The following is a 27,025-nucleotide window of genomic DNA, read 5'->3' on the forward strand; positions in this document are numbered from 1 at the left end:
TAATGGTGAATAATTAAACAGGCATAAGCAATTTAATTGTGTTTTAATTGATCAGGCCTGCCTTGTTTTGACCCAGATTTCTGAATGTAAATCAGGAATAGGCGATTTAGTCCCAGAGTCCTTCTCCGAAGAGATCATGTCTGATAACATACACCAGTGCCACCCTCCTACACTGACTCTATACTCCAAATATCCAAAAGAAAATCTAAAAAAAATCAAATATACTTCAGTGACCAAGTCTCCTCAGTGCTCTCAGGTGGAGGAATCCAAAGGTTCGCCACATTGCTTGTTTGCCCGTCTTTGTTTACGTAGTGTTTTTCATAAATTCTGTTGTATTTCTTTACTTTCCTGTAAATGCCCGCAAGATGGGGTCGTATATGGTGACGTATAGGTACTTGGATAATAACTCCCTTTGACTTTGGCTTTTGCACAGAAGGTATGTGGGATACAGATCAGAGTATGAGGAAGGCCTTGACTGTAGAAGAAGCTGAAAACTGGGCTGAGGATTTCTACACGGAGGCAGCGATTGGCAGCATGTCCATGTTTTTCTTGTTGTTGCTGAGTATATGATATTACTATACCCCAGGACACGTGGGAATAGGAATCTAATTTACCAATTTATCTGTTCTTCTAATTGACTCTTAAATGTAGTAATTGCATCAGGTTCCACACCTATGTTGCAAGACACCTCCCACACCAGGACCTGAGGATAGGTAAAAGCTGAATGGGTTAGAACTTGATTCCCTGGAGCGTAGGAGAATGAGGGGAGATTTGATGGGAGGTTTACAAAATTAGGAGGGGTATAGGTAGGGTACATGCACGCAAGCTTTTCTCACTGTGCATTCCTATCAACTTCGCCCAGAGTCTACCCACAAACCAGGGACAATTTGCATCAGCCCACTCATCCAACCTGTACATTGCAGGATGCAGGAGGAAACTGGGGCACCCGGTGCAGTCAGAGAGAGAGAGAACGTACAGATAAGGATTGACACCGGGTGTCTGTTTGCTGTACACACTGTGCCACTGATTTCCTTTCCTAAAGGACAATCGAGTAGATTTGAGGATTGTTACTGAGACTGTTCATTTTGTTAATCGCAGATTGTTAAATTCATCAAATTTAAATCTGCCAGCGACCGCAGTGGAAATTGAACTCACAGCTCCATGTCACAATATTTAGGTTCAAGTTCCCAAGTTTCAAGTTTCAAGAATTTATGCCAGCACACAAATCAGGTCTTTCTGCCTACTGCCTTTGCTAATCCACAGGATAATTCAGGCTATTCAGCCCAATTAATTCAGTTTATGTCAGCCCACACAACAAATCAGACCATTCAGCCCAATCAGTCTATTCTAGCCCACATGACATAGGCCATTCACCCCTTTGACTCTATGCCAGCCCTCAGAATGAAAATAACCATTCAGCCCATTGTCCAAGCTAGCCCACAGAATGACGGGGGCCATTCAACCTAATGAGCCTGTTCTAGCCCACGGAATGATTTCAGTGATTCTGCCTAATCAATCAGTCTATGCCAGTGTGCAGAAAGATTTAGTACTCTCAGCCCAGTCAGTCTATTCTGGACTACATTCATCCCATTGCATCATCTAGGCCATTGAGGTATAAAGGGGACCTCTCAACCTATTGAGTCTATGCCGTGCAACAGCGTAATCACATTGCCCCACTGCAACCTGTCGGTCTCACAGTCCCAGTGACTCGCTCACTGCATCTCATCAAACCCCCTTCCTACTTACCATGAACTCAGGGCTCACTCCCAATGCCCGCAAGGTGGTTCCCACTGCAACTCAATCGGCCGAGGATTCCGCTCACTTCCAATAAAATCCCCCTGCAAGACCCTCCTCCCCGCGGGTCAGCACGCTCTTTCAACAATGCCCGTGCCTGGCGTTTGCCGAGCCGAGGAGGACATTATTCAGTGGGTGGCAGACTGCATTCAGTGCCTGAGAACCAACCCTGGCTAATCATTTACACACCGTCTCAACCTTCGCCCTTATTTGGAAGGGAGCTGAACCGACTGAGCAAACTCAGGCCGTGACCTGCCTGCGTCAAAGCCAGACTCAGACACCTGCGCCACGTTATCTACAGGAACTGGCAAGACTCGCCCTCAGGGTGAGAGAAGGAAGCCTGCTCCCTGCCACTTCCAGCTGCTTCAGCCACAGGCTGCTCCCCACCACAGCACCTCCTTCAATGAAGGTTTTATTTTGAAACAAACTTCCTCCATGTGGGAGCCATCAGCATAATGCGGTGATGATCAGATGCAGCCTAGAACGCCGGAAAATATTTCCTTGCTCGCGTTAGAAACTGGGAAGTGACCAGGAAAGTGGTCGTAAAGAGGAGCTGAATAAACACGTAACAACCCACACAAAATGCTGGAGGAACTCAGCAGGTCAGGCAGCGTCAACGGAGAGGAATAAACAGTTGACGTCTCGGCCTGCCTGAGACACTTCTTCAGAACTGAGAAGGAAGGGGGAAGATGCCAGAATTAAAAAGGTGTGTGGGGGGGGGAAGGGGAAGGAGGATAGCTGGAAGGTGATAGGTGAAGTCAGGTGAGAGGGAAAGGTAAAGGACTGGAGAGAAAGGAATCTGATAGAAAAGGAGAGTGGACCACAGGAGAAAGGGGAGGAGGAAGGGAGCCAGGGGGAGGTGATAGGCAGGTGAGAAGTAGTAAAAGGCCAGAGTGTGCAATAGAAGAAGGGAGAGGGAGGGATTTTTTTTACTGGAAGGAGAAATCGATGTTCATGCCATCAGGTTGGAAGCTACCCAGAGGGAGTATAAGGTGTTGCTCCTTCACCCTGGCTCAAAAGGAAGCCATGGACTGACAAGGGGAATAGGAATGTGAATTAAAACGCTTGGCTACCTGGATGTTTGGCAGATGGTGCAGCGGTGCTCGACAAAGTAGTTTCCCTAATTTACGACAGGCCTCACCAATGTAGAGGAGGCCGCATCAGGAACACCCCAGCAGATTTGCAGGTGACGTGTTGCCTCACCTGGAAGGACTGTTTGGGGCCCTGAGTGGAGGTGAGGAGGTGAGGGAGGAGGTGAACGGGCAGGTGTAGCACTTTGGCCACTTACAGGGTCGAACAAGAACGAACAAAGAAATCCAGAGCAGCGCACACAAAACGGGTGTCTGATGTTTTCCTGAATGGGTTCCATGGTGTGTGTTTGGTGGCTGCCTGTGGGAGGACGAGTTTCGGAGATCTAGTCAAACGCTGTCACAGGAAAACAGCGTCGCCCACCACCCAGGCCACACTCTCCTCTCGCTGCTGCCATCAGGTAGAAGGTACAAGAGCCTCAGGACTCGCACCACCAGGTTCAGGAATAGTTACTACCCCTCAACCATCACTTGCCCATCCACTGAGATGTTCCCACCACCAATGATCTCACTTTAAGGTCTCCTTATCTCATGTTCTCGTTATTTATTTATATTTGCATTTGCAGAGTCCGTTGTCTTCTGCACTCTGGCTGATCTTTCATTATAGTTACTATTTTATAGATCTGTTGCATATGCCCACGAGAAAATGAATCTCAGGGTTGCATATTGTGACATGTACTTCGATAATAAAATTTACTTTGAACTTTTAACATATATTTTGATAATAAATGTATCTAGAATCTTTGAAAATGCTGGAGGAGCTGAGCAGATCAGGCAGCATCCATGGAAAGGAATAAACATTCGATCTTTTGGGGAGAGACCCTTCATCAGGATTTCAGCTCCAAATGTCCACTCTTTATCCCCTCCATAGATCAGGGGTTCACAACCTTTTTTTCTGCCAGGGACTCCTACCATTAACCAAGGGGTCTGTGGACTCCAAGTTGGGAACCTCTGCCAGAGATGCTGCCTGACCTTCTGAGTTCCGTCAGCGTTTTGTCAACGTTACCAGTTGAACAAACAAACGAAGGAGACAGGGGAGGTGAAGTTAAGCCGCCTCGGAGCAGAAACAACAACACAAAGCAAAGGGGCCGAATGGCCTATTTCTGTGCAATGTTTTGCATTAGAGGAATGGGGAAATACAAGATCTAGACACCAAGGATGAACGAGTCATCTTCAAAATAGCAGCACAGCATCAGCATGAAGCAGGCCAAAGACTGGTTAACAGCTTCAAAAGAAAGGTTTGCCCCTCTGACAGTGTGGTGCTCCCTCAGCTCGGCAAGGCTCTCTCTCAGACCTGCTTCCTCTTGCAAGGCAGAAATTGCAGATATACAGTACAGTGCACAAGTCTTGGGCACATATATATGGCTAGGGTACCTAAGACTTTTGCACAGTACCACAGTAATTTTACGTATTGCCCTGTACAAGTGCTGTAGAAAAAATTTAATGACGTATGTGAGTGATGATAAACCTGATTCTGATATGGGTCTCTACTGTGGATCGAGAGTGGGACGGAGGCAGGGAGAGGGGAATCATAGTTGGGAAAAGGGAAGAGAGGGGAGGGAGCAGGAAGCACCAGAGAGACATTCTGTAATGATCAATAAACTGATTATTTGGAATCAAATAACCTTGCCTGGTGTCTCAGGGCTGGGCGAGTCTGCACCTGCGCCACACCCAGTCCCTGGCACTCCTTCTCTGCCACCCGTCCCACACCCCTCCCACGGCACTCCACCCTCCCCACTCTCAACATCCTTTGCTCTCCAGATTTACAAACTTGCTCTCTGCTCCCCGCTCCCCGTTGACAAATACAGTACTGTGCAGAAGCCTTAGGCTCCCTAGCTATAAATATGTGCCTAAAACTTACAATAAGCAAGTTAATAAGTTGTGTAAGAGGAGAGCCAAAGGAAAAGGAGTGGATGATCAACTTCAGCCTACGAGTGGTCAGTTCAAGAGTGGAAGTCGTCTTTAGGCCTAGTGGCTTGTGAGCTCTTCTTCATCACTGAGCTCTTGCCTCAACCTATGGACTCACTTTCAAGGACTCTTCATCTCATGTTCTCGATGTTTATTCCTTATTTATTTAGTATTATTTCTTTCATTTTGTATTTGCACTCTAGTTGAACGGTCTTTCATTGATTCTGTTGTGGTTCTGTAGATTTATTAAGCACATCTGCAAGAAAATGAATCTCAGGGTTGATAATAAGAGTTACTCTGAACTTTCTCAAGCTTTTGTATCTTCTGGCCAACAGGAGGGTGTGAAGGGAGAGTGACCAGGATGGGAAGAGGTCCATGATTATTTAGCTGTTTTCCTGAGGAAGTGGGAGGTGTGGACGCAGGCAATGGACGGGTGCTGGTTTGCGCCAGGGCCTCAGCTGTATCCGGAGCTACCTGCAGTTTCCTCTGGTCTTGGGCAGAGCAGCTGTCACTGGGACTGATCACAAAGTAAACTCAGACCAGACAGCGATCTCATCAACCTCGGCAAATCCCTCCTGGGAAGGTTTGCATCAGGATGGGGAAATTAAACCAGTCCTTGGCACCACCACCTTGCCAACCTCCCAGACTACAGAAAGAGCTGGGCACAGCCCAGTCCATCACAGGTGATGTCCTCACGCCATAAAGACCAAAATTTTAAATTAGCTTTAGCTGTCACATGCATGTCAAATACAGTGAAATATGTTGTTTGCGTCAAATCAAAGCAGAGCGGATTGTGCTGGGGAAGCCTGCAAATGCCACCATGTTTCTGACATGCCCACAAATTACTAACCCTATCGGTAAGTCTTTGGACTGGGGGAGGAAACCAGAGCACCTGGTGGAAACACGCAGCCACGGGGAGAATGTACAAACTCCTTACAGACAGCAACAGGGATCGAACCCGGTCTTACAGCTGGCGCTGTAAAGTGTAATGGTAACCGCTGTGCGACCATGCCACCATCCTGTAGCTGAGCACACTTACGTGGAGTTCTGCCACCAGGAAGCATGCAACTATCACCAAGGGCCACACCATTCGAGACACGCTCTCTCTCGCTACCACCATAGGGAAGGAGTTACAGGAGACTCAGGACCCACACCACCAGGTTCTGGAACAGTTATTACCCGACAACCATCAGGCTCCTCAACCCTTACACTGAACTGATTCCTCGACCTACAGACTCTACATCTCACGTTGCTGGAATTTTTTTTAAAAACCTGCACAGTTCTTAAACGGCACAGTAAAAAGCCCCCTCTGGTCTACCGAGCCTACGCCACCTAATCACACCCATGTGACTAATTAACCTACAAACAGGAGAAAATCTGCAGCTGATGGAAATCCAGAGCAACACACACAAGATGCTGGAGGAAGTCAGCAGGTCAGGCGGCAACTGTGGAAAGGAGTACAGTCAACATTTCGGGCCGAGGCCCTTCTTCAGGATTCCTACCACCCCCCGAGTCGTGGAATGTGGGAGGAAGCTGGAGCACTCAGAGGAAATCTATACGGTCATATGGAGGAAACCAACGTGGGAGAACATTCCAATGGGTAGCAATGGAAATTGAACCTGAGTCACCCGTGCCGTAGAAGCGATTTGCTAATCATTACGTACCCTGCTGCCTGGATGCTTGCCTTCATTTGGCAGACGGTGTTTATGTATTTTTTTAAGGTTCTGTTGTATTCTTTTATTTTTTTCCTCTTTAAATACTTGCAAGGAAATGAGTCTCAGGGTAGCCTATGATAACGTATACGTAGCTGAATAATAAACTTACTTTGAACTACTGAAGTAGAACCAGGCAGTTGCGAACACCTGCCCTGCGAAATGAGTATTTGCACAGGCTCATTCTTATTCCGATGGAACCCCTCTGCCTAACCAGATGGTGCACATTTCTGGAGATTATGGAATCATTTGCAGGCACAAGGACGTTTGCAGATGGTGTCAGACAAGGGGAGGGGGAGGGAGCTGAACAAACGGGAAACTGCAGGCGCACGTCAGCTAACAAAGCAAGCAGCTAGCCACAGTCAAAGGTCTCCAACTGAGGAAAAAGTAGAGTTTTTTAAAAAAACAAAATTAGAAAATTTCTGGAAAATGAGTAAGATTCCCAGAATCTCTCCACCGAATACACAAGTGTTAAAAGCTGGAAATCCTTTGAATAGGGAACCATAATAAATTGGAATATGGAAGACTTTGGTGGTTGAAGACATGGATCCCACAGAGACGATAGAATATTTTGACCTATTTTGGAGAAAAATCTGGATATACTTCAGAGGGAAGCAAGCTCTACAAGACACCGTGGGACTCAAAGAGAGGGATGAGTCCCAGTGCAAGACTCCCTAAAGGTTAACTTGCAGGCTAAGTCAGTGATACATGAAATGAAGGCAAATGTTTACATTAATTTTGAGAAGATAAAAATATAAAAACAAGGATGTGATGCTGAGGTTTTATAAGACTAGTGAGCAGTTTTCAGCCGTTTATCTAAGAGAGGATGTGCTGGCATTGGAGAAGGTCCAGAGAAGGTTCGTGAGATGATTTCTATGAAAGGTTTCTGGGCCTATACACACTGGAGTTTAGAAGAATGGGGGTGGGGTGAATCTCTGAACCTACCAAATATATAAAGGACTAAAGGACTAGATAGAGTGGATGTGGAGAGGATGTTTCCTATAATGGGGGAGTCTAAGATCAGAGGGCACAGCCTCAGAATAGAAGGATGTCCCTTTAGAACAGAGATGAGGAGGAATTTGTTTAGCCAGAGGGTGGTGAATCTGTGAAACTCATTGACACAGGTGACACAGAAAACATACAGCACAATACAGGCCCTTCGGCCCTCAAAGCTATGCTGAACATGTCCTACCTTAGAACTACCTAGGCTTTACCCATAGCCCTCTACTTTTCTAAGCTCCACGGAGGCCATCATTGGGTATATTTAAAGTGGAGGCTGATAATTTCCTGATTGTTGACATAAAGTAGGCAAGACAACAGCTGTATTTCATTAGGAGTTTGATGAGATTCGGTTTGTCATTTAACACACTTGAAAAGTTCTATAGATGTACCGTGAAGTGGAGGGGTGGGGGGGGGGGGGCTACTGCATAGGGTCCAAAAAAGCTACAGAAAGTTGTAAAATTAGTCAGCTCCATCATGGGTGCCAGCCTCCATAGTACCCAGGACACCTTCACGGAGCGGTGCCTCAGAAAGGTGACGTCCACTGTTAAGGACCCCCAACACCCAGAACCTGCCCTTTTCTTGTTGTTACCATCAGGAAGGAGGTACCGAAATCTGAAGGGACACACTGAGCGATTGAGGAACAGCTTCTTCCCGTCTGCCATCCAATTCCTGAATGGACATCGAACCCATGAACACTACCTCACTTTTTTTTTTATTATTTCTGCTTTTGCACTTTTTAAATTACTATTTAATATATACATATATGTATATTTACTGTGATTGACTTCCCCCCCCACATTATCATTGTACTACTGCCGCTAAGTTGACAGGTCGCATGGCATATGCCGGTGATACTAAATCTGATTCTAATATATTGGATAAATAGATGATCAATAAACATGGCCAGAAATAAACCCATTCAGACTGCCCCAATGCCAAAGTTTGTCCTTGCAGCAATAAGGAATGGAAATCTATCTGCAGTATAGTGATCTCACCAAGACATACAACTGGGGAAGCCCACCCTAGCGTTGTATTCCAACCGCTCTCCAATTCACTGCATGCTAACTAGTTTCAGATTCATGTGGTCGGAACAGGTCTGCAAGGATTCCGATCACTACCGTTTAGCAACACCATGACCACTTCAATCACTTTACTGTAAAATAGACATTTTGTTTGCACTAGCTCTTTCTTGCAAAAGTGTTTAATTTACATTTTATGTTTGAACACTGCTTACCTGACACTTTGTGCCAGTGACGATGCTCAAGTAAATTTTTCATTTCATCTGGGCTCATGTGTATTCATGCCAATGACAGTAAACTTGGGTTTGACTTTAAAAAGCAGAAAATCTAATATTGCTCTGGAAATATCCTTAAGCCAATTACATTAAACTATTAATGGATTTGTTGGTTGTGGAGTGTTGGAGGGGCCGCAGAATACGATGTCCATTCTGAGGTTATTCCATTAGCTTTATGAAACGGCTAAATATATTCCATCTTTTTTTTAAGACTGCATTAGCTCTGCCCTTTGGCTGAACACATAGCTTCAAGCCGATCCACTCGCAGTGTTGGAACTGCCCGTGCTCTGTTTGCCATCAGGATCAGCTCATTTCCTTTGAGGGAAAATAACATTTTGGATACGCCACAGCTCTGTGACTGATAATGGAAAACCCTGGAAAATGATTATCCTTTCAGTTCCAACCACCATCCATCTGTAATCTATCACCCTGCTGGTTTCTAACTGCCTCGTGTCGAATCTTCACCTTCCAGAGATTACTTCATGTATTGAGGCCTTAAGAGGCCACTTTTTTTTAAACATGCCTCCTTCTTCACTGCCAGGCATTGTGTGTGCAAACAGACGCATTCAAATAAAGCCTGGAATTGAAGCCCCAGAGGTTGCTTTCAATCACAATTACCATAGCAACTCTCGGGAGCCAGAGTTCGATGGAGACTGAAGGCTCTAATACAACAGAAAGACAGTATTGACTTTTCCACAGTCTTGGGGATTCAGCAGCCACTTTAATACTCCTGGAACACAATGGCTCCTGTAAGACATACAACAGCCAATTTTCTCACAGCAAACTTTCACATCAGGCAATGTTCTGATGTGGAAACGATCAGTTACGTAATATCGATTGAGCCAGTGTGGATAACGTCACTCACGTCAACACTGAACTGATTTCCACAACCTATGGACTCACTTCCAAAGGCTTACAACTCAAGTTTTCAATATTAGTTTAAAATTAGCCTTTTAAATATGTGCACAGTTTGTCTTCTTTTGCACATTGGTTGTTCTGTCAGTGTGTAGTTCTTCATTGATTCGATTGTAATTCCTTGTATCTACTATGAATACCTGCAAGAAAATGAATCTCAGGGTTGAACATGATGACATCTATGTGCTTTGATAATAAATTTACTTTGAACTTTGAAATATTGGGCTAGCACTGTTGCGATCGAGCTCCCCTTAACTTCTTCAAAGCAGTACCAAGGCGCGTGTACTAGAGAGCTCAATCAAGGCCAGTTTAACACTTCATCCAGTGAACATTTATCTTGCTTCTCACAAGAGAGGCTTAAATACTGTTTTTAAGAAGGAGCTCATGGACTGAGGGATTGTTCTCCTCAAACTGTAATGCGAACAAAAATTAAAAATGTAAAAAACTATCTTCGTTACAACTATAACCCAAGAACTTTTGGGTATAAAGCACTTTGGAAAGGCAGGGGGTCATAAAACCACAAGACACATGAGCAGAATCAGGCCATTTGGCCCACTGGATCTGCTCCGCCATTCCATCATGGCTGATTTATTATCCCTCTCAACGCTTCTCCCTGTGACCTTTGACACCCTGACTGATCAAGAACCTATCAACCTCCACTTTAAATTTACCCAATGACGGCCTCCATAGCTCTCTGTGGAGATGAATTCCACAGATTCACTGCCATCTGGCTAAAGAAATTCCTCCTCAACTCTGTTCTAAATCGACGTCCCTCTATTCTCATCTTTCACAAACTCTCAGCTTCTCGCAGTCAAGGCACAAACTTTAAGGGATATGACAGAGCTCAGATACAGTAACACGTCACTGGGTATGATGATGTATCCGGAGAACAAGTGGTAATTGTAATTTGTCCTGGGATTGAGGTTAGGGTTAAATCGGGCTTTCGGGGGTTGCTGTCATCACGCGGCTCGAAGGGCTGACTCCGCACGGTATTGCTAAATAAATAAATAAATGTTAAGGATTCGCCAGAGCTCAGACGCAGAGACGTGCCTGTGGAACAAGTCACCGGATACAATGATTTTTGCAGAGGACAAGTGGTTAGAGATTTATAAATGTAGATCAAGAACTATTGGGAGCAATGAACTAACTGACTGTGTCACACAAATGCACACTGGCACATTCAGCCGACAACAGTAATCTCAGAGCAACTCACTAGTGTACTGAGGCAGAGGCAACCAGTCAGCAAATGAAAACTGCATGGGCAAACGGGAGACAAAATGCTTTCCCGAGATCTAGATGCTAGTGACATTTATTGCCCGTCTCGAATTACTCTAGTAGCTGTATTTGTCACCTGTACATCGAAACATACAGTGAAGTGTGTTGTTTGCATCAAATCAAATCGGCGAGGATCGTGCTGGGCAGCCCACAAGAGGCGCCACGCTTCCCGCGCCGACACAGCATGACCACAAAACATTAACCCTAAAGGAGCACATCTTTGAACTGTGGGAGGAAACCCGAGCACCCAGAGGAAACCCACGCAGTCACAGGGAGAATTCCTTACAGACAGCGGTGGGAATTGAACCCCGATCAGTGATAGCGCCGCTGTAAACCGCTAGGACACCATGGCAGTTCCTTAAGCCTGCTGGTACGTGCTTTTGGGTTTTTGCACCTTCTGCCCAGTGGGAGAGGGGAGAAGAGACAACGTCTGGCATGGGTATGAGCTTTGATTGTGCTGGCTGTTCTACTGAGGCAGCAACAAGTGCAGACACAGTCCACGGAGGGGGAGGCTGGTTCCCGTGATACGCTGAGAGTTGGCGAGTTTTTGGCTACTGATGATGTACCCTCCAAGGCACTTGAAGCTCTCAAGCCTCTTAAGATCAACTCTGCTGATGTAGATGAGAAGCAGGGCCACTCTTCCCCCCTCAAATACAGGTTTTACTCATTTCGGTCATGGAAATAGATATCGCCTGTCCGTTCGATCTAGGACTCTGATAATCTTATTAACTTCAACAGTGCTTTAATGGATGTGAACACATGGACCATAGGAAGCACTTACCAAGCCTCCCTGGAGTTACAGCGATGATGGACGGTGATTCAGGGTATGACAGTGAAATATCAGCTGTGCCTTCCTCTTTGCAATGACTGCACTTCCTGACGCACACACCCTCCCTCGCACTGATTTAAGCTCTGCTTGCCTGTGCTTGCTCACAGCTCCTGTTCCAGAACAACTGATAACCGTCACAAACTAAATCCGCTTTGTCACACAACCTTCGGGGTGGGGGGGGGGGGGGAGAAGACTAGAAACAAGGGCAGATTAGTATGCGCTTGCTCTAGATACAGCACCACAGACACATTCTGTTTCAGTTTGGTAGGTCTGAATTTAGGAGACTGAGGTGACGTTCACATGAAACTAAACACAAGGGATTCTGCAGATGCTGGAAATCCAGAGCAGCACACACAAAGTGCTGGAGGAACTTTGCAGGTCAGGCACCATCTATGGACAGGAACAAACCATCAGGCTGACGAAGGGCCTCAGCCCAAAATGTCGCCTGTTCAGTCCTCTCCATAGATGCTGTCTGACTTGTTGAGTTCCTCCAGCATTTTGTGTGTGGTCCTATAGATTTCCACCTACAACTTGGCATGGGATACAAGCGGGAACTGGTCCCTCTGTAAAGCACTGAGTGCTAGGGAGCCATCTTCTCAAATGCAGTCACAGTATAACAGGGGGGAGCACAGCACAGGAAGATCCCATAAGAATGCAATGTCTAGATGACACAACAAACTGCAGAGAGTTGTGGACACAACTCAGCGCATCACAGAAATCAGCCTCCCCTCTATCGACTCCGTCTTCACTTCTCACTGACTTGGTAAAGCAGCCAGCATATTTATAAGATCCCACACGAACTGGACATTCTCTCTTCTCCTCTCCCCCACCGGGCAGAAGACACAGAAGTCTGAAGGCTTGTACCCACCAGGCTCAAGGATAGCTTCTACCCCACTGTTACAAGACTATGGAACTGTTTCCAAGTACAATAAGGAGGGCTCTTGACCTCATAATCTAACACACACAAAAAGCTGGAGGAACTCAGCAGATCAGGCAGCATCTATGGAAAGGAATAAAGAGTTAACATTTCCGCCGACTTCCTCCAGCATTTTTTGTGTGTGACTGAATATCTAACATCCGCAGGATTTTGTGTTTATGACCTCATAATTTACCTCATTATAACCTTGCATCTCACTGTTTACCTGCACTGCACTTTCTCTGTAGCTGTTACACTTTATTCTGTGCTCTGTTATCGTTTTACCTTGTTCTACCTCAATGCACTGTTGTATTAAATTGATCTGGTTCCTTAAGGTTGTTATAGCAGGGGGAAGGTAGTGGGGATAAGCTCCCACTACTTATTAAATACTCACAATAACATATGCCTCAAATAGCCTCTGACATCCAAGTCCAGCTCCTAGCCTTAATGTGCAGCTTAGCTACTAAGCCTTGTGGAACCTTTTCTAGAGACAGGAGAAGAAGGGGTAAAGGCGGGTTACTGGTGCCTTAAGACCAGTCTCTTTGGGCAGATGGGTCTCATCAGCCGTGGTTCGCACCTCATCTAGAGGGAAAAGTCTGATCTCAAATCTCCGCTGTCCTGCAGCTACACCCACTCACAGGGAAGGCTTTGGAAGTAAACCCCGAGGGAAGGATCTGGAGCCAGGGTCCCTAAAGCTGTCCTATGCTGAGTTCAATATTGATTGGCATCTCCTGCAATGCTGCTGGTGCCAAACTGTATCGGTCTCAGTCGTTCTTTTGGGTTCATCAGCTGTGTGGAGAGGGGGAGCCTGCTACATATGCAACAGCTTGCCCTCCACATTGTACTGCCCTGGCTTGCGTACCACATAGACAGCTGGGATGCAATATTTGTGGCCGAACCTAAACAACAGAAGTCTCAGCAATTAAATTAATCTGTATGGATGGTGTGAAAGACAAGCTTTTCACTGTATCTCAGTATATGGGACAATAATAAATTTACCAATTTTAATTAGTTTTTAGTGATATTGCAATGACACGTCTATAATGCTCCTTGGGGTGTTTTTCTCGGAGTTGCATTATAAAACTCAGATGCTGAAAGCTGTTATTATAACCACTAGCTAAACCACTGGACACAAGCCTCCACTGTAATGCAGACGCTCTCATAAGCAGCTGTCCCCTGTCATTCTGGCTCACTTGGCAATGCTGAGGGAAACGTGCCAATTCTCCTCAGTTCCAGCTGGTCCCTGCCTCCTCTCCAGAATTTATCAGTGGGAGATGATTTCCACTTCACTGTGTGGAAAAACCTGCCCCTGATGTCTGGTCTTAAACTCATGCCCTTCTGCACGCGGGATGAACGCCCAAGTTGGTGAGATCTTTAATTGATTCTATTATGGTTATTATTTCCTTATGGATTCATTGAGTATGCCCACAAGAAAATGAATCTCGGGGTTGTATATGGTGACATGTATGTATTTTGACAATAATTTTTTTTTGAACTTTGTTTTTAAGTTCTCTCATCCTGGGTAAAAGATTACATAGTTTCACCTTGTGTGCGATCCTCGGGACCTTGTACATCTCTATCAGGTTACCCCTCGATCTCCTACATTCCAGGGAATAAAGTCCTGCTCTATGCAACCTCGCCTTGTAACTCAGGCCTCCAAGTGCAAGAAATATGTTGGTAAGTCTTTTTTCTTAAATTTCTTTACAGATACAGCATGGCAATTGGCCCTTTCGGCCTAACAACTCTCTGCAGCCCATGTGACCAATTATAAACTGTATGTCTTTGGAATGTGGGAGGAAACCAGAGCACTGGGAGCACATGGTCACAGGAAGAATGTACTAACTCCTTACAGACAACGGTGCAATTGAACCTGGCTTGTTGGCCCTGTAATAGCGTTTTGCTAACAACTACACTACTGTTCCACCCTTTTCTGCATGCCTTCTAGTCTCATAACGTCTCCTGTAACAGTGTGCCTAAATACAACATTTGTAATACTCCAAGTTCAGTCTCACCAACGTCTTAATTAACTGCCTCATAACTTCCCAACTGCTCTGCTCACTGCCCTGACTGATGAGGGCTTACGTGCCAAATGCCTTCCAAACCTCTACTTCTTGGAGCTGACCAACTAACTTTTACTTTAAAGTTGAAATTTAGCTCAAGTCTATTGTCATTCAACCATACATTTGTCTACAGCTTAATGAAACAATGTTCCTCAGGGACCAAGGTGAAGAACACATTACATACATCACACATACAGCACAGAACTTAATATAAACAGATAAAAAAACATATCCTGTAGATGTGCAAGTTGACATAAAATGCATTTACAACACAGAGCAATTTATGTCAAGTTCTTGGGTGTCAACATCTCTGAGGATCTATCCTGGGCCCAACATATTGATGCAATTACAAAGAATAGATGACAGCCGTTATATTTCATTAGAAGTTTGAGGAGATTTGGCAGGTCACCAAAGACACTCGCGAATTTCTACAGATGTACCGTGGAGAGCATTCTAACTGGCTGCATCACCGTCTGGTGTGGGGAGGCCACTGCACGGGATCAAAATCAGCAGCAGGAAGTTGTAAACTCAGTCAGCTCCATCATGGGCACATGTCTCCCCAGCACTTAGGACACCTTCAAGGAGAGATGCCTCAAAAAGTCGGCATCCATCATTAAGGAACCCCATCACTCAAGACAAGCCTGCTTTCAATGCTACCATTAAGGAGGAGATAGAGGAGCCTGAAGGCACACACTCAATGATTCAGAAACAGCTTCTTTCTCCCACTGCCATCCAATTTCTGAATGGACATTGAACCCATGAACACCACCTCACTACTTTCTTCTCTTTTTGCATTAATTATTTAATCGAACTTTTAAAATCTATATATGCTCACTGTAATTTACGGTTTTTATTACATTTTGCAATAGCTGCTCCCACAAAAACAGCAAATTTCACGACATATGCTGGTGACATTGAAGCTGACTCTGAAGGCAAATGTACCTCTAGCATTTTGTGCGTTAGGTTATGTCAGTAGTCTGTCCGCAGAATGCCTCTTAAAGGTCAGATCCAAAACACTGCCACCAATTCTTCCTCCGCAAATACTGCTACTTTCCTTTCTAAGTGATGTGTCCCTTTTTGTTACTCCTCCCAGTCAAGTGAGCAGATGACCTCACATCTGACTTGCATCGAATGTCGAGGAGGTCAGTCGATTAAACTTTTCCAACAAGAATGGTCTCAAAACAATAAACTGCAATTTCACATGAGCGTCAGAGATTGGAGCGTCAAGAACAGAAGGCACCGCCAACAGGCCGCCATCGTGACCTATCTAGGTCGTTTTCACAGGGAGCCTGAATGAGCCGAGTGGAGTCAATTGATGGGACGTTACTCCTCCCACGTTGACCCAAAGGGCTTCACAGTCAAGGAAATGTATTCAGAGGGGGGCTCTGTGTGAGATTTGAAAAGCAGCAGGCAATCTGTACAAACAGAGAGCATAAACAGCAAAGATTTTTTTTACCAGAAATGGTGAATGCCAATTGTTGAGCAGACCGGAAATACTCCAGCTTCCTCCCACATCCCGAAGACGTGCAGACTAGTAGGTCGATCAGAATAGTGTCTTCCAGTACTGCAGCACAGAAGTAGACCTTTCAGCCCATCTAATCCGTGCCAAACTTTTTTTTCTGCTGAGTCCCATCGACCCACAGCCAGACCATAGCCCTCCCATCCACTTATCCAAGTTGAAATCGAACCCCCATCCACCACTTCTGCTGGCAGATCGTTCCACACTCCCACCACCCTCTGAGTGTGTGAGGGAATGGGGAAAGAATAAACTAGGATTGATGTAGGGTTAGTGGAAGTGGGTCGCTGATGGTCAGGATGGACTCAATAGGCCAAAGAGGCTGCGTCAGTGATGTACCCCCTCAATGCCCCTCCAATTCCTTACACAGTCTGGCCTATAGTTATACAGCATAGGCACAGGCCATTCTGCCCAACACATCTCTGCCAACCACCATGCCTATCAACATCAATCCTACCCTCTGTGACTTATACCTTCAGATACCTGTCCAGATACATCTTAAATACTGTTCCTATCCACACCACTCCCTGCTCCTCCACCCCAGACTCTGAACTTCCTGCTGGGCACAAAGGCGTTCCGGGATCTTGAGCCAAAAGGGGGATAACTTCACTTGCTCAATCATTAAAATATTCCTACAACCAATGGACTCACTTTCAAGGACTTTTCATCTCATGTTCTCAATCTTTATTGCTTATTTATCTATTCTTTCTTTCTTTTTGCATTTGCACTGTTTGTCTTTTGCACACTAGTTGAACGTTCCAATTGGACGGTTTTTCATTGTTTCAATTATGGTCATTATTCTATAAATTTATCGAGTATGCCCACAAGAAAATTAATCTCAGAGTTCTATATGCTGACATAGGTATTTTGATAATAAAACTACTTTGAACTTTGATTACTTATTTGTTATATGTACATCGAAACATACAGCAAAATGCATAATTTGCGTCAAAAACCAACGCCATCCAAAGGCTCCAATGTAGCAATGCCCAAACATACCAACGTAACCTGTATGTCTTTGGGATGTGGGGGGGGGGGGGGGGGTGGTGTGCAAATTAAAGTATCTAGAGGAAACCAGTGCAGTCACTGGAATGAGTGGGAAATGCTGGTGTTACGAGTGACATCCACCCCGTGACTAAATAAATAATATAAACAATCAGTCACTATAAAACATCAGTGGCTCAAACAGCGGTGGGAAATGCTCACAATGCCCGTCCTGTCTACACACTACCCGACCAGGAACGCCATCAGCAAATTTGCATCGCTCTATATCCAGCAGTTGATTTGCAAAAATATTGCTGCTCATTTTCCATTTCCTCAGCACCACAAAACAAACGGCAACACTGAAAAGCCCAGTGAGAGCTCGGGTAGTTCCTGCACCGGCTTTAACAGCCTCCGGGCAAAATCTTAATGAATTCAGGGTGGCAGTCAGTGTCAGAATCAGCCACCTCCCTTCAACCACTACTTACCTAAACCAACTGCACAACCCTAATCACTACCTCAGTTAGCAACACTATGATACGTCTCTACCGAAGGAGGTGTAAGGCACCCCTTCCCTCCCCTAGCCTGCAGGTCACCCTTGGGCAAGGTGTATTTCCTGCTTAGTAGCCCCCCCCAATCAGAATCACGTGAAGCCATGGGAACAGGTGGTGGATGGTCGTATGAGCAGCTGGTGCATGTCACAGGTCCTGGTTAAGCGACCACTGATGCCAAGCAATCTCTGAAAGGTATTGATAATGGCTGGGGTCGCACATCTTGTAAAGACACTGCCCAGAAGAAGGCAATGGCAAAGCAGGAAAATTTGCCACAAACAATCATGGTCATGGAACGATTTGGCGTGTATCACAGCTCCTTCATTACCACTGGGTTTAAACCCTGAAACTCCCTGCCCAATGGCACCAGAGAGACTGCAGAGTTCAAGGTGGTGGCTCACCTACACCTCCTCAAGGGCCATTGGGGATCAGCAGCACATGCCAGCCTTGTTCATCAGAAACACTTGCAAGTCACTACATATGTATGGAGAGGGGAAAGCATACCCCTCCTCTCCTATCAAATTCCTACTTATCCAGCCCTTTGCCTTCTACATCTATCTCCTCCCAGCTTATTTCATCTGCCACTCCCTCACCAACCTGGCTTCACCTATCACCTTCTAGCTGGTCCTCCTTCCCTTCTCCCCACCACTTTTTTTTTACTCTGGCACCTTCCCCCTTCCTTTCCAGTCCTGATGAAGGGTCTCGGCCCGCCGAAATGTCAACTGCTTATTCATTTCCACAGATGCTGCCTGACCTGCTGAGTTCCTCCAGCAATTTTGTCTGTGTTGCTTTGGATTTCCAGCATCACTGCCTGGAACGGAGACTCCAAATCACAAGAGGCTGCAGAGGATTGCAGACTCCACCAGCTCCACAATCATCCTCACCGTCTTCAAAAGGTGCTGCCTCAGGAAGACGACACCCATCACTTCACATCCTCACTGCTCAGGATGTGCCCTCTTCATTACTACCAACAGGGAGGAGGGAATCATAAGCACAACAGACACTGCAGATGCTGGAAATCCAGAGCAACGGACCAAAGAGGTGCTCGGCAGCGTCAAGCAGCATCAATGGAGGAGAATAAACAGTTGATCTTTCAGGCTGAGCCTTGATGAACTGTCTCGGTCTGAATTATCCCCTCCACAGATGCAATGCTTTGTGTATGCTGATTGGGGAGGAACTACAGGAGCACGAAGGCCCAAACTCAACAATCAGGAAACAGCTTCTTTCCCTCTGCCATCCGATATCTAAATGGACACTGAACACAAACTCATTTAGAGCCACAGGGTGATAGAACACTACTGCACAGAAACAGGCCCTTCAGCCCATCTAATCCACGCTAGTCCCATTGACCTGCACCTGGGCCATAGCCCTCTGTACCCCTCCCATCCATGTGCCTATACAAGTGTTGCAATTACTTTGTAATCCATTGTAATTTTAGGTCATTGCACTACACTGCTGGCACAAAACAACACACTTCACATCAAACAAAGACACTGACAATATACCTGGTTCTGATCTTGCCAGCAATCACCTCAAGAGGAACAAAGACAAAAGTTTTTTTTTAAAATTGGGCGCCACGATAGCGTAGCAGTTAGTGCAATGCTATTACAGCTTGCGGCAAGCTGGAGTTTGGAGTTCAATCCCAGTGAGCTTTGTGAGGAAACTCTGTACATCCTGCCCATGGAAGGCGCAGGTTTCCTCCCACAGTCTAAAGACGTACAGGTAGGTAAATTGATCATGTGATTAGGTTGGGGCTAATCGGGGTTGTTGGGCAGCGAGGCCGAAGAGCCAGAAGGACCTATCCGTGTTGCATCACTAAATAAATAAATAAACAGATAGATATAATGTTGAGAGGAAACTATTGATCGTTTTATTCAGGAGGGACAGCAGTATTTAAATCACTTATCAGGAAGAGATACAAACTATTTCCACCTCTGTAACAAGTGTGGTAATCCCGTCTCCAGATGGAGAGGGAAAGGGAGTGGTTGTCAACAGATTGATTCTTGCAGCATTACATATACTGCAGATTAGACAGTTTGATATTATCCCTAAAGATCCCAGAATCAATTTAATGACATCGTTCACTAGATTAAAAATAAAGCCAATAACGAGGGTAGGTTCCTTAAGATTGTTATAGCCGGAGGGAGGTAGTGAGGCTGAGTTTCCACTGCCTATTAAATGCTCCCAATGGTATGTGCATTAAACAGTGTCAGACAGCCAAGTCCAGCTCCTGGCCTTCAGGTCTGGCTTAGCTACTAAGCCCAGCAGAGCTGTTTCTACTGACGTGAGTTACTTTCTAACTGTTTCTACCGACCTTTCTACAGAGGTGGGTTACTGGTGCCTTAAAACCAGACGCTTTGGGCAGATGGAGCTCATCAGCTATGGTTGGCAGCTCATCTAGGAGAAGGAAAACTCTGATCTCAAACCTCCACTGCTTTGCGGCCATACCCACTCATGGGGAAGGCTTTGGGAGTAAACCCTGAGGAATAATCCATAGCTGGGGCCTCTAAGGCAGTCCTACATTGAGCTCAATGCTGACTGGCAACTCACACGACGCCGCTGTTTCAGTGTCTGCTGTTCCTTTAGATTCATCATCTGCATGGAGAGGGGGAGCCTGTTACATGGGCAACAGCTTGCTCTCCATATCGTACTGCCCTGGTTTGCGTAACACATACACAACTGGGACCACGACATCCACTGTCGACCCCAACCAACGGAGGGCCTCAGATAGGGTAGACAGTCAGAATCTTTTCTCCGGGGTAGAAATGTCAAACAGCAGAGGACACGGATTTAATTTTGGGGACGTTTGAAGATGATGTGAGCAAAAAACTCTTTTCGTAAAAACGTAGAGTGCTTGGAATGGGTTACGAGGGGTATTAGTGGAAGCAGGCAGTTTGGTTGAGTTGATGAGGATTTTAGACAGACTATGAAAGGAATGGAGGGATACGGATGATGAACAGGAAGAGGGCATTTAGTATAAATTGGCATCAAGATCAGTACATGTTTTGGGCCGAATGGCCTGTTCAGTGTGGTCCTGTTCTGTGTTCGATATTTAATCATTTATTCTGCATTTATTCAGGAACAGACTCTTTCAAACGGCAGTATGTGAATCTTCATGGGCCTTAACTGAATCAGTTTTATTATCACTGGTGTAACGCCATAAGATTTGTCATTTTACTTTGCACTACATAAAATATATGATAAATTACAATAAGAAACCGCATGACCCTCTGTTGGTCAGGGTCCCAGCTGTCTACGTGATACACAAGCCAGGGCAGCACAATGTGGAGAGCAAGCTGTTGCCCGTGCAGCAAGCTCCCTCTCTCCACACATCTGATGAACCCAAAGGAATGGCAGAGACCGATACAGTTCGGCACCTGTAGCATTGCAAGAGCTGCCGGTTAGATTGAACTCAACATAGGCCTGCCCCAAGGCCTCCAGCTCCGGATTTTTCCTCAGCGGTTTACTCCCGAAGCCCTCCCCAAGAGAAATATAAATAAAAAGTAGCAGTGTGAAAAAGAGCACAACTAGTAAGGTAGTGTACATGGACTGCTCAGGAATCGGATGGCAGAGAGGAAGAAGCTGTTTCCTGCATCATTGATGTGTGCCTTCAGGCTCCTGTACATCCTCCCTGATGGCAGCAATGAGAAGTGGCCACGTCCTGGGTAATGGGGATCCTTAATGATGGATGCTGACTTTTTGAGGCATCACCTTTTGAAGGTGTCCTCGATGCTGGGGAAGCATGTGCCCATAATGGAGTTGGTTGAGTTCAAAGGGAAAGGAAATGAGGATCTAATAGTGTAACATTTGCACTCTAAACTTTGACACATTGCGCCCAGCTCCTGTCAGAAAATAGTGATTTCCACGCTGTGGATAATAGGCTTATTTAAAACAAAAACGAGAAGTCAGTGAAAAGGAAATGATCTGCAAGGAAGGCCTACTGGCTGAGGGGTTTTGGTTTTAAACCTAGTCTTGCTGTTCTTCTCTGCATTGCCCTAAATTCCCGGCAATATCCCGATTCACTGCAGAATTCCTGGAAATTGTGGTGTTATATTTGGTGTTGGAGATTGAGAACAGCCTGCAATAAAGTCAACTATGGAAAAATATTCACCACCAACCCCCCCCCCACCACTCCCTCACCTCCTGGGGTTCCGTCTTTTCCTTCTTAAAGGCACAGGCGTGCAGGAAGGCCCAGCCACAGTTGAATGGCATACTTATACTTTATTGTCACCAGACAATTGATACTAGAGCGTACAATCATCACAGTGATATTTGTTTCTGAGCTTCACGCTCCCTGAAGTACAAATCAAAGTAAATATAATAAGAATTTAAATTATAAATCATAATTAGAAATAGAAAAGGGAAAGTAAGGTAGTGCAAGTCACGTCCAGATATTTGGAAGGTACGGCCCAGATCCAGGTCAGGATCTGTTCAACAGTCTTATCACAGTTGGAAAGAAGCTGTTCCAAAATCTGGCCGTACGAATCTTCATGCTCCTGAACCTTCTCCTGGAGGGAAGAGGGACAAAAAGTGTGTTGGCTGGGTGGGTCATGTCCTTGATTATCCTGGTAGCACTGCTCCGACAGCGTGCGGTGTAAAGTGAGTCCTAGGATGGAAGATTGGTTTGTGTGATGTGCTGGGCTATGTTCATGATCTTCTGCAGCTTCTTCCGGACTTGGACAGGACAACTTCCATACCAGGTTGTGATGCACCCTAGAAGAATGCTTTCTACGGTGCACCTATAAAAATTAGTGAGGGTTTTAGGGGACAGGCCAAATTTCTTCAGCTTTCTCAGGAAGTAAAGGTGTTGGTGGGCCTTCTTGGCAGTGGACTCTGCTTGGTTAGACCAAGTCAGGTCATTTGTGATATTCACCCCAAGGAACTTAAAGCTTTTGACCTGTTCCACCTGCGCACCACCGATGTAGATGGGGTTGTGCGGTCTGCTACTCCTTCTGAAGTCAACAACCAATTCCTTCATCATGAGGGATAGATTATCATGTTTGCACCATGCCACCATGCATTGTGCCAGTAACCTAGTGATGGGCCTCCTGACATTCAGCAGAGACTAGCCCACTCCTATCCTGCTCTTGATACCCACACTGGGCAGATTCTCATGGGCGAGGAGCAAGGATGACCATCTCTGGAATTCAATCTGGCCTCCAACCTAATCAACGTCTCTCCATATTTCAGTCCCTCGAGTGCAGATAAATGGGACAAGGCAGTTAACAGATCGGCACACTAGATGGGCATAAAGACCTGTTTTCATGCTGTAGTGTTCTATAAACTCTCTATTCCTTGGAATTTACAACACTGTGCTAAAGTCTTAGGTATATATATATATATATATATATAGCTAGGGTGCCTAAGGCTTTTGCACGGTACTGTAGTAATTTTATGAACTGCACTGTACTGCTGCCACACAAAAAAAAGAGTGATAATAAACCTGATTCTGATATAGGTCTCTATTATGGACTGAGAGTGTCCTTTGTTTCCGCCAGATTTATAAACTTACTGTCCGCTCCACATTGACAAGTACAGTACTGTGCAAAGGGCTTAGTCACCCTAGCTATGTACATGTGCCCAAGGCTTGTGAACAGTACTGTAGGAGATCGAGGGGTGACTTTACAGAGGTATATACAATCATGCCAGCTGTACACAGGGTGAATGCAGTTGTTCTCCCAGGAAGAGGGAATTAAGAACTAGATTTAAAGGGAGAGGAGAAATACTTAAAAAAGGATCAGAGGAGCCCATCGAGTCTGCTCCATCGTGGCCAATTTATTATCCCTCTCAAACCCATTCTCTTGTCTTCTTCCTGTAACCTTTGTCTAATCAAGAACCTATCAGCCTTAAATATACCCAATGACCTGGCCTCCACAGCCATCTGTGGCAATGAATTCCACAGATTCACCAGCCTCTCTCTGGTGAAAGAAATTCTTTCTCATCTCAGTTCTAAATGGATGTCCTTGCATTCTGAGGCGGTGCCCCTCTGATTCTCTGCCCGCTGTAGGAAACATCCTCTCCACATCCACTCTATCTAGGTATTTCAATATTCGATAGGTTTCAATGAGATTCCCCTTAATTTCTCTAAACTTCAGAGAGTACAGGCCTGGAGCCATGAAACGTTCCTCATACATTAACCCTTTAATTCCAGGGATCATTCTTGTTAACCTCTTCTGGACCCTCTCCAAATCCAGTACATATTTTCTTAAACAAGGGACCCAAAACTGCTAAAATCCTCCAAAGAGCAGGCTGACCAATTTCACAGAAGACCTTAGCGAGGCTTATAAAGCATCAAACCCAAACGTGATTAAGATTAACCTAGATTTGAGGTTATTGAGACCAAACAGCAAATTCCACAGATTCACCATTCTCTGGCTGAAGAATTTCCTGCTCACCTCTGATCTAAAGAGAGGTCCTCCATTTCTGAGGCTGTGCCCTCTGTTCCTAGATTAGAGAGTAAAGAGTTGATGTTTCGGACCAAGACCCTTCATCAGGACTGGAAAGAAAGAGAAGCTTTCTCCGGCCCGAAACGTCGACTATTCACTCTTTTCTATGGATGCTGCCTGGCCTGCTGAGTTCCTCCAGCAATTTGTGCGTGTCGCTTTGGATTTTCAGCACCTGCAGATTTTCTCCTGTTAAGCCAGTCCAGCCCTCACAGAACTGCAAACAGTTCAGAAACAGGCTCTGCAGTCCTTGTGTGCAGTCGGAGAGGAAAGAGTGACTGTAGTCTGAATCTGGATCTAAACTGCCTTTTCATCCAGCAGCTCTTTACTGGAGATGACACGACACAGGGGACCACGCTGTTCCTCTTTCCCACTTGCTTCAGTTTACTTTAATAGAGTCATGGAATTCTGTTTCCTCATTTTTAATTTATGATTCATGACTCAGAATCCAAATAACTTTGAAGAGTGAGCGGTGTGGCAGGCAGTGGAAGGCCAGTTCCGAATGCTCGGGTGGCTCACAACCTGTCGACACATCGGCTGCAGACAGAGTGGTGATGACCTGCTTCTTTCCTCCTGTGTGTGTGGGGGGGGGGGGGGCGCTGGTAGGGAAAGACTTTGGAACAACACCTCCTTTACCCACCTCTGCTTGAAAGGAAAGGGGGGGCGATGGTACGAGTGTGGCAAACAGTTCACAGCCCTGGGTCAGTAAGCATGGAAGCCAGAGTCAGGGCCTGAACCGGTGGCTGGAGGCCTGTCTGTGTATTTGAGTGGGTGGGAGGCAGGAAAGGGGCTCGCCCTGTTTCGGTGTGTTCTGCCGAACACCGTGGGTACGCTATGTCGGCACCGGAATGTGGGGCACAGTTCCAGGCCGGCCCCAGCACATCCTTAGGTTGTGTTGGATGTTAACGCAAACAACGCATTTTGCCATACATTTCGATGTGTGTGATGAGTATATGAATTTGCACCCAACCTTTCGAGAGCTGCAAATCTACCCAGAACACGTATCATGTCTCGGCTAGAATCAGGAAGCTGCAGTCATAATGGGCTTCCCCACTGTGGAGGGGTGAGAAAGGTTCAGGGAGTTGGGGACCTTGCCGGCCGGGACACGCCCCACAGCAATGTGAACAGATCACTGCACAGGAACCACTGAAATGAATTCAGGCAACTGGCAAAGTATATAAGGGAAATCTGATGGAAAACTTCTTCACTCAGAGGGTGGTGCAAGTGTGGAATGAGCTGCCAGTGGATGTGGGTTCAGGTGTAACATTGGGAGGCATGGTAGTGTAGTGGTTCACTTAACACCTTACTGTACCAGGAACCAGGGTTCAATTCCCGGCGTTGCCACTAAGCAAATTGTATGTTCTCACCGTGATCATGTGGGTTTCCTCTGGGTAATCCAGTTTCCTCCCACAGTTGAAAGACGTACCAGTTAGTAGGTTAATTAGTCATTGTAAGATTGTCCTGTGGTTAGACTAGTGTTTAATCGGGGTTTGCTGGGCAGTGCGGCTCGAAGGGCCGAAAGGGCCTATTCCGCCCTGTATCTCAATCAATCAACCGATAAACCAATCAATAAATTAATTAAAGAGAGGTTTGGATAGGTCCATGGATGGGAGGGGCGTGGAGGGCTATCTGATTTGGGAGTGGGTAGTTGGGACTAGGCAGAGAAACAGGTCAGCATGGACTAGATGGGCCAAAGAGCCTGTTTCTGTGCTGTAGTACTTTCCAATCATTCTGGAATGTTACTAATTTTTTATTTTGACTCTGAACTGACGCCCTGAGCTGTAATAGCATCATGCTAACCGCTACGTTACCAAGACGCCCTTGAAATGTTACCAATAACACCTTCTGAAGTAATCCGTGTCAATGACAAGCTCTCTGTTGTACTGTGCACCTTCTCTAACTCAATTCTAGATCATCCCTCACTCAGTAGGCTGGTCATGCAGTCACAGAACTCTACAACACAGAAACAGACCCTTCAGCCCATCTAGTCTGTACCAAACCATTATTCTGCCTAGTCTCACCGACCTACACCTGAACTATAGCCCTCCATGGCCCTCCCATCCATGATCTTTCTCAAACTTCTGGTGAACGTTAAACTCAATCCCATACCCACCACTTACACAGGCAACTCGAACCACACACTTACCACCCTCTAAGTGAAGAAGCTCCCCCTGAGGTTTCCCTTAAATATTTCACCTTTCACCTTTAATCCATGACCTCTTTGTTTTGCACCACTTATTTAATTTAACTTTTAAAAAATATATATCTTATTGTGATTAACAATTTTTATGTTTTGCAATAGCCAGTGCTATTAAATTAGATTTTGATTCTGCCTGTACATAATCCATATCATTCTCTGCATATTCATAAATCTAATAGCCCCTTACACGCCTGTCGTATCTGCCTGACAGTACATTCCAGGTACCCAACACCAAGGAAAAATTATTGCCCCCGACCTCCTCTGAACGAACACTCTGCAGCATCAGCGATGGGAAGAACGGGGTTCAATTCCCGTAAAGAGTTTGTACCGTTCTCCCCGTGGCTGCGTGGCTTTCCTCTGGGAGCTCGTTCGCATGAATGAGAGCAAGAATGGTCTTGATGAGCTGAATGGTTCTCCCAGCATAGCCAACGTTTCTACACTCCTCCATTCCTGCTGCAAACAACAGGTCCATCGAGTGACTCTTCGCTGGTAGCCATTAGACACAGGAGCAGAATTAGGCCACTCGGCCCATCGAGTCCAC

The 27,025-nt window shown here is 45.8% G+C and overlaps 1 protein-coding gene across 4 annotated transcripts in view; it reads right to left on the reverse strand.

Moving 5' to 3' along the window:
• The window catches only part of LOC140738724 (protein FAM107B-like), a 71,926-nt gene that overhangs the window by 17,656 nt on the left and 27,245 nt on the right, over positions 1-27,025 (reverse strand). The window contains exon 2 of one of the 4 annotated variants that reach the window (XM_073066429.1): positions 16,250-16,357. The exons of 2 other annotated variants lie outside the window; for them this stretch is intronic. The gene's annotated coding sequence lies outside the window, so the exon portion shown is untranslated. Of the gene's footprint in view, positions 1-1,746; positions 1,769-16,249; positions 16,358-27,025 lie in introns of those variants that run through there. One more of the 4 variants, XM_073066430.1, reaches the window with a different exon arrangement.

Source organism: Hemitrygon akajei, chromosome 14, assembly GCF_048418815.1.
Source record: "Hemitrygon akajei chromosome 14, sHemAka1.3, whole genome shotgun sequence".
Classification (NCBI taxonomy): domain Eukaryota; kingdom Metazoa; phylum Chordata; class Chondrichthyes; order Myliobatiformes; family Dasyatidae; genus Hemitrygon; species Hemitrygon akajei.